General features: G+C 43.9%; 1 long non-coding RNA gene across 1 annotated transcript; it reads right to left on the bottom strand.

Moving 5' to 3' along the window:
* Positions 1-425: 425 nt before the first annotated feature.
* LOC129486081 (uncharacterized) lies at positions 426-9,214 on the bottom strand. Its single transcript, XR_008658855.2, has 4 exons — positions 9,130-9,214; positions 7,437-7,568; positions 1,026-1,079; positions 426-546 (listed from the first exon to the last, which is right to left on the bottom strand). It is a non-coding gene; the product is annotated as an uncharacterized lncRNA (long non-coding RNA).
* Between the last annotated feature and the right edge of the window lie 5,325 nt (positions 9,215-14,539).

The following is a 14,539-nucleotide window of genomic DNA, read 5'->3' as shown; positions in this document are numbered from 1 at the left end:
CAGCTGGGGCTCAATAACCAGCATCAGCCCCTTCACAAGGGGCACACCCTCTCTAATTCACCTTCCTTGTGCCACACAAGTTCCAGTTTTGCATAGTTCTGCTCTGGTCCGTGCAGGCATCCAGGTTTGGGTCCCCTGAATTAAAGCAGGGAAAGGAGAAGAAAGAGGGAGAGTCAACTGAGAAGAGGTTTCCCTGATAGATTTGTTCAGATGCTTTGGTATAGATGGAACAGCATACGTGACTAAAAGTTGCTTAAACAACAAGGGGCCGGGCACGGTGGCTCACACCTGTAATCCCAACACTTTGGGAGGCTGAGGTGGGTGGATATCACTTGAGGTCAGGAGTTCGTGACCAGCCTGGCCAACATGGTAAAACCCCATCTCTACTAAAAATACAAAAATTAAGCAGACATGGTGGTGCATACCTGTAATCCCAGCTACTCAGGAGGCTGAGGCAGGAGAATCGCTTGAACTCAGGAGACAGAGGTTACAGTGAACTGAGATCACACCACCGCACCCCAGCTGGGGGACAGAGCGAGACTCTGTCTCAAAAAAAAAAAACAACAATAAGGACTTTTATTACTTCATTTAACAAAAGTCTACAAGTTGGCAGGGTTAGATTGTGGCTCAACAATGTCAAGGCTCTGAATCAGCTTCTGTGCCACGTTTTTGGCTTTCTCCTCACAGTGGCAGGATGGCTGCCAAGCACCACATCCTCATGACATGCAAGAGAAGAAAGAGGGAGAACGGGATTTCTCCTCCTATGTCTCTTTCTTATCCAGGAGCAAAATATTTTCAGAAGATTCCAGGAGACTTTGACTCAGATCCCATTGGCCAGAACTAAACCACGTGACCATCCCTAACCCAATCACTGGCGAATGGGAATGAAATTGTCATGTCTGAGTGAGACCAAACATGGCTCATTCCCTAGATTCAGCAGAGGGGGGTCCATCTTAGCATACTGCTGCAGATACAGTTCTGTGAAAAAGAAGATGGGGAGAATGGTAAGTATGGGTGACACATACCGTTTGTGAAGGTGGCATCCTGAGATTCTGTTAGAGTGGCTCCGTGTTGGAATGCTGGGGAAGAAATGAACATGTGGCTGAGTGGAATCCGCCTCTGTGGGGTCTGTTGGTGCTATAAGTAAAAAGTAAAGGACCATGTGTCCCTTCTGGACTCTATGTATGACCAGCTGACAGTAAAGTCATTTTGTTATGAACTCTACCACTCCTCGCTTTCACTGTTAGGGGCCTGGCGCTTGTGTTTCAGGTACTTGCCTGGCCATCAGAGAGCGGGTTCCCATCCCTACCAAGGGCCCAGAATTTGTTCTCCAGATTTTCTTCCCCTAAGGGGTGCATAAAAAGGAGTTGCCTTTGAGAGCAGTCCTGGGACTCAGGCCTGCAGTCAGAAGGGCAGCCCCTCTGGTTGAAGCTCTTTACTAAAACTACTGATGATGTGTTTTCTGGAATGGGAGCCTCAGTTCATAAATCAAGGCTTGTTGCCTGCCCCTTGTCACCTTCTCAGAGCCGTGCGCTCTAAAAAACACTTAGGAAATAAAGTTTCAGCTCTCGGTCCCCTGTGTCTCCCCTCCACCCTTTGTAAACCACTCCGCTAAGCTAGAAGAACTGAGCAAAGCTGATGACCTCAGAAGACCCAGGGACAATAGCAGAACTCTGTCCAAGCCTCTTCCCTCCCACTGCACCAGATGGGAAGGTCATGCCGGGAGCCAACTCTGGAGAAGTCCTTCATGCCCTCTGGCTGCCGTGCGCCCAATCTTTGGATGCAACAGCACATCAGTTGGCAAATGTCAAAAACTGAGAAAATAATAATTTCAGTACTCCATGTTGGCGTCATGCTCTCCAGCCTCCCTCTAAACACATTCAAATCTCTTATCTCATTGGGTCCTTCTGATGACTCTGAGCAGCCACTAGGGCAGTGGTCACAAAAATCACCAAATCACAGTCATCATAGCCACTATTTTATGGACTCCCTACTGGGCACCAGGCATTGTGCTCAGCACTTTGCACTCATTATGTCTCACTGCTCTCAGCCCCATAAGGTAGGTACTGCCCCTAACCCCACTTTATAAGTAAGGAATCCAAAGCTCAGAAAGAAGGTGCAGCGTACCCAGGGCTGCTCAGTTCACAAACGACAGAGGCAGGCTTTAAGCTCAGATCTCTTTAGTTGAAAAGCCTGGGCTTTTAATAACTGCTACTTTATTCTCTCAGTCTAGGAAGTGATGTTTTGATGGCAGCTGGAGTGAATGCTCTTGAAATCCACTTCCTGATTCTTCCTTCTCTCCCGAGCCTTACTTCCTGTTTTCTGACCTCTTCTGGGAACAACCTGAGTTTCAAGGGCTGGATTAGGTGCTCTGTAACCTAGAAAAGCAGGTTCAGGTCTCTCCAGCTTGGTCTTGTCAGGACTCCAGGGCTGAACGAGGCACAAGAATCAGAGGACCAAATGCTGAGGCAGTCTCAGGCAGCTCCGACAGTCGGGGACGCCAGGCCCAGCAGTCCTAGAGTTGCCCTCTTAAATCAGTCGGGTCCCAAGATGAGCAGCAGCTGTTACCTAAGCTATGTCAGGGCCAGGAGCCAAGGTAAGGGTCAAGGACTAAGAGGAAGAGCACATGAGGGCTGAGCACAGGATTTGCACTGGGCAGCTGGGATCCAGTTCAAGGAGCCTCCTGCCCCAGATGGGAACAAAGTTCCAGGAACACACTTGAGCCAACTGAGAAGAGAACTCCCACTCAGAGTAGGGCTCCAGTCCAAGGAGGGAGGCTGGGAAATAAGGAGCCAATAAACCAGCCCATCTCAGGCAGTTCTGTATTCCCTGTTTTCCGCGTGCAATCTGTCTGATTAATTCAGCTAGTGTGTTATTGGCTGATAACAATACATCATTTCCCCCACGTAGCACATATAATAAAGTGAAGTAACCTATTTCACCATCTTTAATCCTTACCATGGTTCCCAAAATATAGCAGGTATTAGGGAGTCTCCATTTTGTAAGTAAGCAAACTGAGGCTTGGAGAGATTAGGTGACCTGTGCAAGGTCTTCTACAGGAAATGACAGGATTGGAGTCCTAGTCTGCTTAGCTCCCTAAAAAATGTTCTTTCTTTTCTATCATGTACCATGTATCACACTCAAGAACCAGAACTGTGGGGTCTTCACACACTGAGATATTGCATAGATCATGCATGTATACATTTATCAACTAACATCTTCTCTGTGCTTGGTGCCAGCAGTGCCAGACTGGATAAGACAGACAGCCTGTACCCAAGGAACTTACTGCTCATGCCCCCTAGACTTTTCTAATGTCCCTCAAAACCCAGCAAAGAGCCAGCTGCCTCCTCCCGTCCTCACCCCAGCCCTGGGTGAGGCAGGTCAGGTCTGCTATTGCATATTCCTCACGCCACTTTCTCTGCTCATTACAGAAACCACGCTGTTGACAGAGGCAGGGCTGTGGGACCAACGGATTAGACTGTATCATTTTGAATCTAAGCTGCATCCTCCGCAATCAGTGGCCTCTGCTGTCCCAGAGGTTTCTGTTTGTTTGGGGTTGGGAGGATTTGCTCGGATTAGCATAGGGATTGTCTGTTCACCGGGGAAAGGGGCCCAATGACTGCCGATGGACCAGCTGGAATGCAGTCAGCTCGGCTCCTCCCATGAACCACAGCTCTGGAGTGACACAGCGCTTCTGCTGGCTCCAGCAGCAACAGGCGCCTGCCTGTAAGCACGATGGTGGGAATGACATCTTTTGGTTATCACTCCATCACTGAAACTCTTCAGGAATAATTCCAGCCCCCTCTCCAGCAGCCAGGGCTATAAATAAAGAATCCCTGGGGATGCTGAATCCTGCCCTTCATCCTGGCTGCCTCTGTGACTCATTCCACAAGCCAATTCTTCTTCTATCTTCTTAATCATGGGGAGGGGGAGTGAAAGTCTGTGCATATCTACCTCCAGGCTGTGTGCATTGTCTTAGTTGCAGTCCATACGCATACGCGTGTGTGTGTGTGTGTGTGTGTGTGTGTGTGTGTGTGTAGATGTGTGTTTACCTGTGACTCAGTGTTTAAGCTTAAAATGTAGAGAAGTGGCTGGGCATAGTGACTCACGCATATAATCCCAGCACTTTAGGAGGCCGAGGCGGGCGGATCACTGGAGCTCAGAAGGTCAAGACCAACCCGGCCAACATGGTAAGACCCTGTCTCTACTAAAAATACAAAAATTAGCTGGGTGTGGTGGCAAGTGCCTGTAATCCCACCTACTCATGAGGCTGAGGCAGAAGAATCGCATGAATCTGGGAGGCAGAGGTTGCAGTGAGCTGAGATCGCACCACTGCACTCCAGCTTGAGACACAGAGCGAGACCCTGTCTCAAAAATAAATAAATTAATTAATTAAATTAAAATTTAAAAATTTAAAAAGTAAAGGGTAGAGAAGAGATGCATTCCTCATACATACTTCAGTGTGGTGATTGTTAGCTAAGGCTCCATAGTAAATTAAGTCTTCATAAATATCTCCATTTATGAAGGCCCTTTTTGGGCACTACCCTATGATAAGTAAGGTGAATAACACACAAACTCTATCATCTTCATAGACTACAACTGCTTAAAGCAAATAAAATCCCTGAAGCGGTGGCAGCAGTTGAGAGCAGCATTTCATAAAAAGAAAACCCTCACCTATAACAGAGAAGAGTAAAGGAAACATTCATTTACTGAATTCCTTTTTCCCCACACCAGGCACTTACTAAGTGCCACAAAATTCATTCCTTAAAACAGCGCAAGAGTTTCCCATCCCAGTTTTCAAAGGTGATAAAACAGGCCTAGAGAAGTTAAATAATTGGCCTAAAATTACAAAGACCATGTGGACCCAAGGTAAAATGTGAGTTCAAGGGTTTGGGGCAGAATCTTAAAGGTCATCCCATCTAAATCTTCATCTAATGCTTGCATTTACCCTACAAAGCTCATGAAAACTGGTCATTCAGCACCGTGGTAGGAGAAACTCAACTCTCAAGACAAGTGGTTCCATCTTCAGACAGTGCCAAACTGCTAGCAAGCTCTCTTCTATGTTGAGGCCAAATCTGCCCCCTTTTTATTTCTACCCACCCAAGTTTTCTTATGCCCTCTGGGGCTAACAAAGCAGATCTAACTCCTCCTCCTTATCACTGCCTTTTAAATAAGTCATCTTCCATTTCCTTACCCAGCCAGGCCATTCCACACTTGAAATTATTTCAAATCCCTAAATATTTGTTCATTACTATATCCTTCATGCTGGTACCCACAGTGCTGCCACATCTAGGTTAGGTAAATATCAGTTGAGTAAATGAAGAGATACATGAGCTTTTTCAGGGTAGATAGTGCCATGACTTGTTTCATTAAATCTTTGGTCTTAATTAAAGATTGCCTGGTTGCCAGGAACAGTCTATTCTGGCTACTTTAATAAAAATTCTGGCATGATGGAGGGTTTCAGGTGACTCTAAAGACAGGTAAATGTAGAAGATTACAGGGTCCTGTGGAATGAGAACAATATCAGAAAGTTCTCTCTGTCTCTCTCTCTCTCTCTCTCTCTGCCCTTTTCTCCTCTGCCATTACCCTCTCCCATGTTCTCTATATCTACCTTCATTTTGTGCATCTACTACATTCTCTTCTTGGTGTGCCAATTTTCTCTATTGCACATGGCTCAACATGGCAGCTATCCCAAAGACATACCCCCTCACAGCTTCATGTCTGTCAGCATCTAAATGACAGAGGCTCTGTGTCCCAATAGAGAGGAATCGATTGGTCAAGTGGTCACTCCTAGACCTATCAGCAGTGGCTGTCAGGCAGTGGGGAGGAATCTACTAGTACAAAACGTGGCTGCATTAGGCATCTCTTTAGCAAGGATTCGAAGGCTGTCTTAGGAAGGAAGAATCTTTGGGAAGGAGTATGAGTGAACAGAATGGAAATGCTGACATCTCTTGTACACCTTTAAATACCAATATTATAAATAGATCTGAGAGGTCAGGATGCTCTCAGAGAAGTTTACTATCCTAGGATTTCCAGACATGGGCTGTAAGGACTGGAGGCTTTCAGAACTTCTTGCACCTCTGAAAGTCTGATTCAGAGCCATGAAGTCCTGGAAAGCCTGACTAGTGGCATGGGTGGCCCGAAAAGGGCTCAGGCTTCGCTTTTGCAGGAGAACATTGCACTGGACCTATTTGTGGCTCCTTAGCATCTTGTCAATGATCCTGGCCATCTCTGGAAACACAGAAGGTCCCATCCGCAAGCACTGAACACAAAAAAAGATCATTTTCTTCCTCCCTGTGTGCATAAAGTTTGTATGTGTGCAGTGCTGAGGCTTATACAGTAGGGAGCGGATGAAGAGGAGGGACTATGGAAATGCGACTGTTTTGTAAAATAAATGAATAGACTCGTAGGCTAGAAAGTCCCTTACAGATCATCTAGCCATGTAGTCATCAATGGGTGTGCCTCAGACCTTGAGGGTTCCCTAGAAGAACCTCAAGGACCAAAAGAGGAGGTAGCAGGAAAGTATACAGGAATCCTTCCTGAGTAGACAGGATTCCACCCATCAGCATCCTCTGGCAGCAGTGCAATCTTTCTGCTCTTAGCTTTGTATGTTGGGTTGTTATGTGTTGTTTCACTGGTTTATAGGTGAGGAAACTGACTGCAGAGAGGTAGAGCAACTTGTCCAGGATCAGATAGTACTGGTTCCCAGTTGTGCTGACTCCCAGAGCCCTCTTTCTGCTGGCACAGGTCATATTGAGACAAAAAAGAGAACAATGATTTCTGACAAGGAAAACTGTCATAAGAGCTAACCATCTGTGTCTTCCACCCACAGCAAAGCATCAGGCATTCACTATTGACATGTTTCCATCACCCAATAGCCTGATCATACAGCTGTGCTTGGTAGTATCCAAGCTGCAGAACAGGGATGAACTCGTGGCTTCAGGGCTCAAGCTCTCTAAATTGCCAAACTTGCTCCTTGGGTGTCTGTTCATTTTGCAATTAGCTAATTGGCAAAGGGACCCTGTAACTGTTAGGGCAATTTAAATGCAATCAACAGAACTCAACTCTAACCAAAGAGAGAGAGAGGGAGAGACAGAGAATGTTGAGAAGCTCTCCAAACTGACAATATCAAGACACCATGGCTGGAATAAATGAAGGCCAACCAATCTTCCCAAGATTCAAGGTCCTAGGAGAGGGAGACAGACTGTATAAGCTCAGTTCACATGATTACCTCTTTACTGGCCACTGACATTCTCTTGTACCAGTTGGTGGTTCTAGGCTTTCCAAGCCACCATATTTACTGTTACCCTTGAGGCAAGTCTTAACTTGTCACTCAAGCAAGCTCTCTATCTCACAAGTGGCCCTTGCTCCTTCTCTTTTTCCCCCTTCCAACTTGGTTTTTGTCATGCCTCCACTCCTATAATCAAAAAACCCACCTCTTTTCAAACTCCCAAGAAGTGTTTCCTTGTATTCTCAATGTCTTGCAGTCTGATACGATGATTGTTTTATTTGACTCACACATGTAATTTTTTACCATGTTCTCTCTTCTAGGAACTTCAGAGAGATTTCTTTGGGATTGAAACAGAGGGCAAGATGCAGAAAGTGTTGAATCCAAAATTAACCCTTCTCTAACAGACTATCCAAGAATTAGACTCAAACTTAGGGTCAGTTCAGTACAAGACTTAAAGGGCAACTCTTGTTGTCCACCTTGGTTGAAGAAATTTAGCCTAGAGCAACAGTCAGTGCCAACATGTTCCCCACTGGTTCTCCTAGAAGGCCTACAGGGACTTCATATAAACAGAACTTCTGTGTCAGAGTCCCTGCAGCAGTACACAAATTAGGCCTTCCCCATGGACTTGGCTGCAAAAATATTTAAACACATAATGTCCAAAGTTACTTCGAGCTCTAAGAGTCTATGACTCCCTGATGATGCAAATGGAATTTATTTCTAAGAAGAGGGTGATGAACATCTTACTCAATGAACCATAATTCACTTCGTCAGATTCCAGAGACTTCCTGACTGGTTCTTGAGAGAACTCCCATGGTGCTGAATATCTGCCACTTGCCTGGGAGTTTATGACATCAGACAGCAGGGTCTAACATGACTGTTGGAAGAAATTGTTATCTACACTATGAGGCAATAGGCTCATATATACCCTCAATACCAAACACATCACTTTTTAGTTGACCCAAGCCAATTGACCAGTGGATAAGGGGTTGCCAGTGGTTGAATGAGCTGACTACCTGCAACAGAGAGAAGTGGTCTGTGCCATCTTCTCCACAAGCAGCCTTTGTTATGGCCTAAAGCCAAAAATAAATTAAAAAGAAAAAAATCAAATCAATTATGGATGTAGAATTAAGCCATGCTTCAGGATTGGGATGCAAAAAATAATTGATTGTCCCATGTAAGTGAGGAATATTTTCTCGATCCCTAAATGGCATGCTATTATGTTTGGGGTTGTGTTATGGCTTGAAAGTTCATATGCTGGAAATTTGAAAACTTAATTCCTCATGCAACAGTGTTGAGAGGTGGGACTTTTAAGAGGTGATTAGGTCATGTGGGCTCTGCCCTCATGCAAGGATTAATGCCATTATCCAGGAAGTGGGTTTGTTATTATGGAAGCGGGTTCCTGATAATTGGATGAGTTTGTCCCCCTTCCCCTCTCTTGTGTATGTTCTCTTGCCCTTTCCACTTCCACCATGGGATAATACAACAAGGAGGGCCTCACCAGATTCAGGCCCCTTAATCTTGGACTTCCCAGCCTCCAAAACCGTAAAAAATAAATCTTTGTTCTTTATAAATTACCCAGTCTGTGATATTCTGTGATAGCAGTGCAAAACACACTAAGACAGGTTGTTTCTCCAAAAATGGGAGTGGTTTTTCACCAATCTATCCACACTGGTTTTCTTTGAAAAAAAATATATTAACTATGTAATCTGTGACCATAAAACACAGAGGAATTAGCCAAATGAACTAGAAATGTTCAGATCGACCACCCTGCAATGCAAAACACTATTTGAGAGGGACTTGCCATCTTGAATAGAGAAAGGCTTCCCATATATATAACTGAAAAGGCAGATGCTTTGGCACATAATCAACTGTATCCTCCACTCAGTTACACAACTCACTGTTGTGAGTGACAGGCTGGAATCTTGAAATTAATTTCCTTTGGCTGGTTCTTAGTAGCTCAGCACACCTGGGAATGTTTGGCTCTTCCACCTGAAGTGTTTGTAAGAGAGGAAAGAAAGTTGGAAGCAGAAATGGTACATTTCAGCTGCCCTCTCATCAGAAAATGCAGGGACCAAATTAGCCCAGCCCACACTAAGAATGCTGAGTAAAATCAGAGTCACAGACTATCATAACAGGAAAGAGACTGGAAGAGCAAGCAGTCCAAACAAGAAAGTGATAAGAATAACAGTAATAATAAAAATAATAATAGTGAAATTTATTTTTTTTTCTGGAGATTTTTGTCAGATGCCTAGCCAGCATCCACATCAGCCTTATTCTTTCCTAATAGAACCTCAATCAACTTCCCTCCATGTAGCCTCAGGTGAAACTGACTGCAGCCTCCACCTCCAGGGTGAGTTCCATTGGTCAAATGCTGCCTACCAGTGATTGGTCACAACAGGCATGTGACCCAATTCTGGCCAATGAGACATAAGCAGGTATTTGCTAATGGGATTCTACAAAAAAAAGTTTCATTTCAAATAGAGAGTCTCAGGAGAGACATCATTCTTCTTCCTCTGGACACTAACACTAACACATCTAGATGTGATGCCTGGAAGTGATGTAGTCATCCTGCTATCAGCCTAAGGTTGGAGCCAATGCACAGGATCACAAAACAGAAATATGGGGAATCCCAGGTCCTTGATGACACCACTGAGGCACTTATTTAACCAACCTTGAAGACATCCTCTTCCAGAACTTCTTTCTAAATAAAGCTATTACACTTTCATTTTTATGCCACTTTGAGCTGGAGGTTTGATGAGCTGCAACGAAAAATATCCCAAGTTAGACAGTGTTTACCATGAGCCAGCCTTTGTACTTGTAACTCTACAAGCATTGTTGCACTTAATCCTTGTGACAACCCTCTGAGAACAATATTATTATTATCCTCATGATACAGTTGAAAAAGACTAAGTCTTAGAGAGATTAAATGACTGACTTTCTCAGAATCTATTCATAGATGGTAGAGACTAGATTGAAAATATAAGCAGTCTGACTCCAGGGTCTGTGCCTTTAATCTCCATGCTATGCAATCCAGAAAAGGGAAAAACTTGCTCCAAAAAGCACAATAAGTTAGTATCATTCAGGGATTAAAACTGACATCCAGTTGTCTTTCAATGCTTAAGTAATGGTGATGATTTTGGAGAGCAGGAGCTAGTGTAGCCAGTGCCATCACCTTTAACCAAGGCATCCTTTCCCATGGGACCCATAGTCTGCCTTAAATGTCTGGCTCTTTTTTCTAATCGTTGACCACATTCTCTGGCTCTCTATGCTCATCTCCCTTCCACCTTCTTCTTCATTTCTGCCTTTTCAGCTCATTAATTGACTTTCTGTAGCCATTAAAGAGAGACATGTGAATCTCCTGGAAAATCCCCCATGACAGGAGCAAGATCCTTGCCAATGAGGAGTTCTCACCAGCAAGGAAATTAAGCTGTCTGCTGGGGGCATGGAGGATGAATTGGCAGGTCTCCCATGCTAATTGCTTTCATCTTGATTCAGTGAGTCTCCCAAGCCAGGTCACAACTCAGCAGTGCCCAGCAGTTCCAGGCCTAGGAAGAAAGCAAATACTTGAAGCTGCTTCTTGCTAAGGATGAGTCACAGGGGGCTCTGCCATAGGGACCTCATAGGCCTTGGATTGTCCATGAGCAAGGTGACATATTGATGATGGCAATGTCATCATGCTAATATAACAAACAGGAATGGGAAGCCCACTCTTACATTGTGGGGCATTGTGGTTATGAGCATGGTCTTATAATTAAGCAGATACGGATCTGAATCTCAGTTCAGTTACTTGCCAGCTGATGAAAAAAAAAGAGTAATGGAACTTTCCCTGAATTTAGTTTCTTCCTCTGTAAATATATATATATATATACACACACACATATATATGTATATACACACACATACATATACATATATATACATGGTTGTGGGGAGTAGATATGATGAGTATAGTATCTAGCACCTGGTAATGCTCAATGCCTTCAAAGACAATGATATTGACTTCAAAGATGATGACGACGATCATGATCATGATGAAAAATTGAGTGGATAGATAACGGGTTAATTCTCATGGTCAAGGATTCTCCTTAGTAACAACTCAAGACAGGTGTCAGACTCATTCAAAGAAACTCTCTGCCTCAATTTTGCCACATGTTACCATGTTTCTTCCCTCCTAACAAAGACTAGACTACGTACAATTCAGTACACTTGAGCTTTAACCAAACCATTAAGTGGCTCTTCTGTGGTTGGCTACAAAGATGATTTCCCATTATATCAAGCTATGTTAATGGCAAACATCCAGGTCAACTAAATAGAGCCAATTAGTCAGGCTACATGTGGAGTTGGAAAATATAAACCAACACAGATATGGTTAATTTCAATAGGGAATGTCAGTTACAGGACAACTAAGCTTTAGTGTTCAAAGCTATTATAATCATCTTATCAGATTGATGTTGAAAAGACTTCAATATCCTTATTCAAATACCTCCCCAGGATTTCATCTCTGTCTACCATTAAGTGTGGTGTGGCTATCCAGTTGACCAAAATATACATGCCTTGTTTGACATGATTTTAAGGAAGATCAGCACCCAGACTTCTAAATCAAGTGGTATAAGTAAGGCCATGTTTAGACTACCATTTGAGCAATGCATGGGCATCATATTTGGTTGGTTTTGGAAACCTACTTGTTTACCTGAACTTCGGTTTACATGAAGCTATTACACTTCCTTTTTTAAGCCACTTTGAGCTGGAAGTTTTATTAGTTGCAGCCAAAAACATCCCACATCCCATCATGTGCCAGCCTCTCTGTGTAGAGGTGGAATATATAGACGTCATCTAGTGCACAGTTATAACTATGCTCCATGGAGCCCTAGCATTTCAGTGGAAGTGCTAACAAGGGTTTGGGGATGAGATAGGAGTAGAGTACACAGAATTCTAGAATGCCCACCCCTCACTTCAAGCAGTGTACCTGTTTCTGTTTTCCATATTGGGCTTTCAAATAATATTACTCATAACGTTTAAAAGAGGTTTGTAAATCACACTCCTGATTGAACCCATTTATTTTTCAGGAGAAAAGCCTGCAGCCCAGAGAAGTCAAGACTTGCCCAAGGTTACACAGCTAGCTACCAATAAAATCAGGACTAGAATTCCAGGCTTAGAGATCAGCACACTTGCCTAAAAAGAGCTATCGGAAACATTTTTTTTGCAAACATCCACTTCAAATATTCATGACCATCACTGTAAACATCAACAAACACTACTGTCATATACCTACTATGAGTATGTGGTACTGTATTTGGCACCTTAGAGCTTGGGAGGACAGAGTGTGGGGGTGATATCAGAGAAGACGTCATGGAAGAACTAATGCCTGAACAAAGTTTTGAATAGTGCATACGAGTTCCCCAGGTGGAAAGGGGAAGTAATGGAGCCTATTTGGAATAGGCTCCTTCAAACATGAAACCTATTTGGAATTGACAACTATGTTATAAATGTAAAGTATATTATTCTTACCAAATTACCATGTATATCAGTAGAGTCTAGTCAGGAAGCAAGAAGCATATTAGGTATTTCAAATAGAGGGAATTTAATCCTGAAACCTAGTTATATACTGTTGGAAATAATAGGAAACAAAAAAAAATGGGAAAGGAGAGGAAACCCAGAGAATAGGAATTGCAGAAAGCACCTACCCCTCCTAGGGCTGAAACAAAGATGAGACTATGTTATTATCTAAGCCCAGGAATGCACTTATGACTGCATCACTGGGGGTGCCAGGAAGGGTGATGGAACCACCAAGGAGAGGCCACCAAGCCAGTACTAGTGGAAACCTGGTTGTTTACCTGAACTTCGGTTTACATGAAGCTATTACACTTACTTTTGGAAACCTACTTGTTTACCTGAACTTCGGCTTACATGAAGCTATTACACTTCCTTTTTTAAGCCACTTTGAGCTGGAAGTTTGATTAGTTGCAGCCAAAAACATCCCACATCCCAACACGGATGGCTCATCCAAGCTCCAAGCTAGTACTGAGCTTTTATGACTGAAGTCGAAATTGTAAGATATACAGTCACTCCCAAAGATCACATGAGAAACAGTGAAAGAGAAAGAACATTGCTTCCTGCCTTCTCTCAACTTCCAACCTCCTGCCAGTGCTTCACACTGACTGAACCCACCAAGGGAGCCTGGGATTGGTGGTTTGCAGTGGTCCAGGACCTGTGATGCACCGCATGGAAGGGCAAGAATGGTGCTGAGAATAAACAAGGAAGTAGCCGCCACACTGTATTTTCTAAATGTAATACTCCTTCTAGCAATTTCTCCATAGTTCTCCAATTCAAGGTCTATCCTCCCTCTCCCCATCACAAATACACATCCACACACTGATATACCCATATAGCAACAAGTCCCCAACAGCATAGTAGTGGGCATTTTTAATTTTTTTCTACCCAGTACTTGAAGCCTCTTCCTATTTGGAGGGAATTCCCCATTGTCCAAAGACAAAACTCTAGATCCCTGACTTGCCAGCTTCCCTTGTAGCTAGGAAGTAGCACATGACCTAGACTCCATCAATCAGAGGAGCTAGTGATATGAAGAAGTAGAGACAGAGAGGTTCCATCCTGATGGCGAGTAGCCACTTACATCCAGGTTCAAAGGACCATAATGGGGGTCATGCCAGTGGCTGCATCTGGGGTTCAATGACATTCAGGTTCCAATGGCTGTGGCATCCATGTCCTTACTAAACAGGTTCTGTCATGTGATTTGGCCCTTATCCTCTAGACTTCCCAGTGATTTTGAGATCTACCCAAATCTTTTCAATAATCTCATTATCTGGTTAAATCATCTAGAATAACTGTCTGTTGCTTGCAACCAAGAACATGGCTACTATAAATTCCTTCCTTGTTTTATAACCAGAGATCTTCCATCTTGAACCTAACACTTGTGACTGTCTAAAGGCTTTAGGGAACTTCATCTCCTATGATATCCAAAAGAAATGAACAATGGCAGATAAATAGACTCTGGCACAGAAGCCTCCAGAAGGTGCCAAGATATGCTGCCAGCCTCCAGCATCCAGAGGTGTAAGAGCATGTGATCTCCAGACATGACCATGGGCAAGGGGTGCTTGCCTTGAGGGTCAGGCTCCAAACCTAGTAGTAGACACCGAGTTGTTTTTCTGCCTCTCCCTCAAGGATTCACCCTGTCCAGGAAGCTCTTGGTTCTGTTGCATTTCCTGCCATCAACCAGACCATAGATGGCCCCAGGAAGCACTGTCAGAAATTATTGATCTCGGGGGTGGAGCCAAGATGGCCGAATAGGAA

Source organism: Symphalangus syndactylus, chromosome 7, assembly GCF_028878055.3.
Source record: "Symphalangus syndactylus isolate Jambi chromosome 7, NHGRI_mSymSyn1-v2.1_pri, whole genome shotgun sequence".
Taxonomy (NCBI): Eukaryota; Metazoa; Chordata; class Mammalia; order Primates; family Hylobatidae; genus Symphalangus; species Symphalangus syndactylus.
This window is presented reverse-complemented; position numbering and strand designations above follow the sequence as displayed.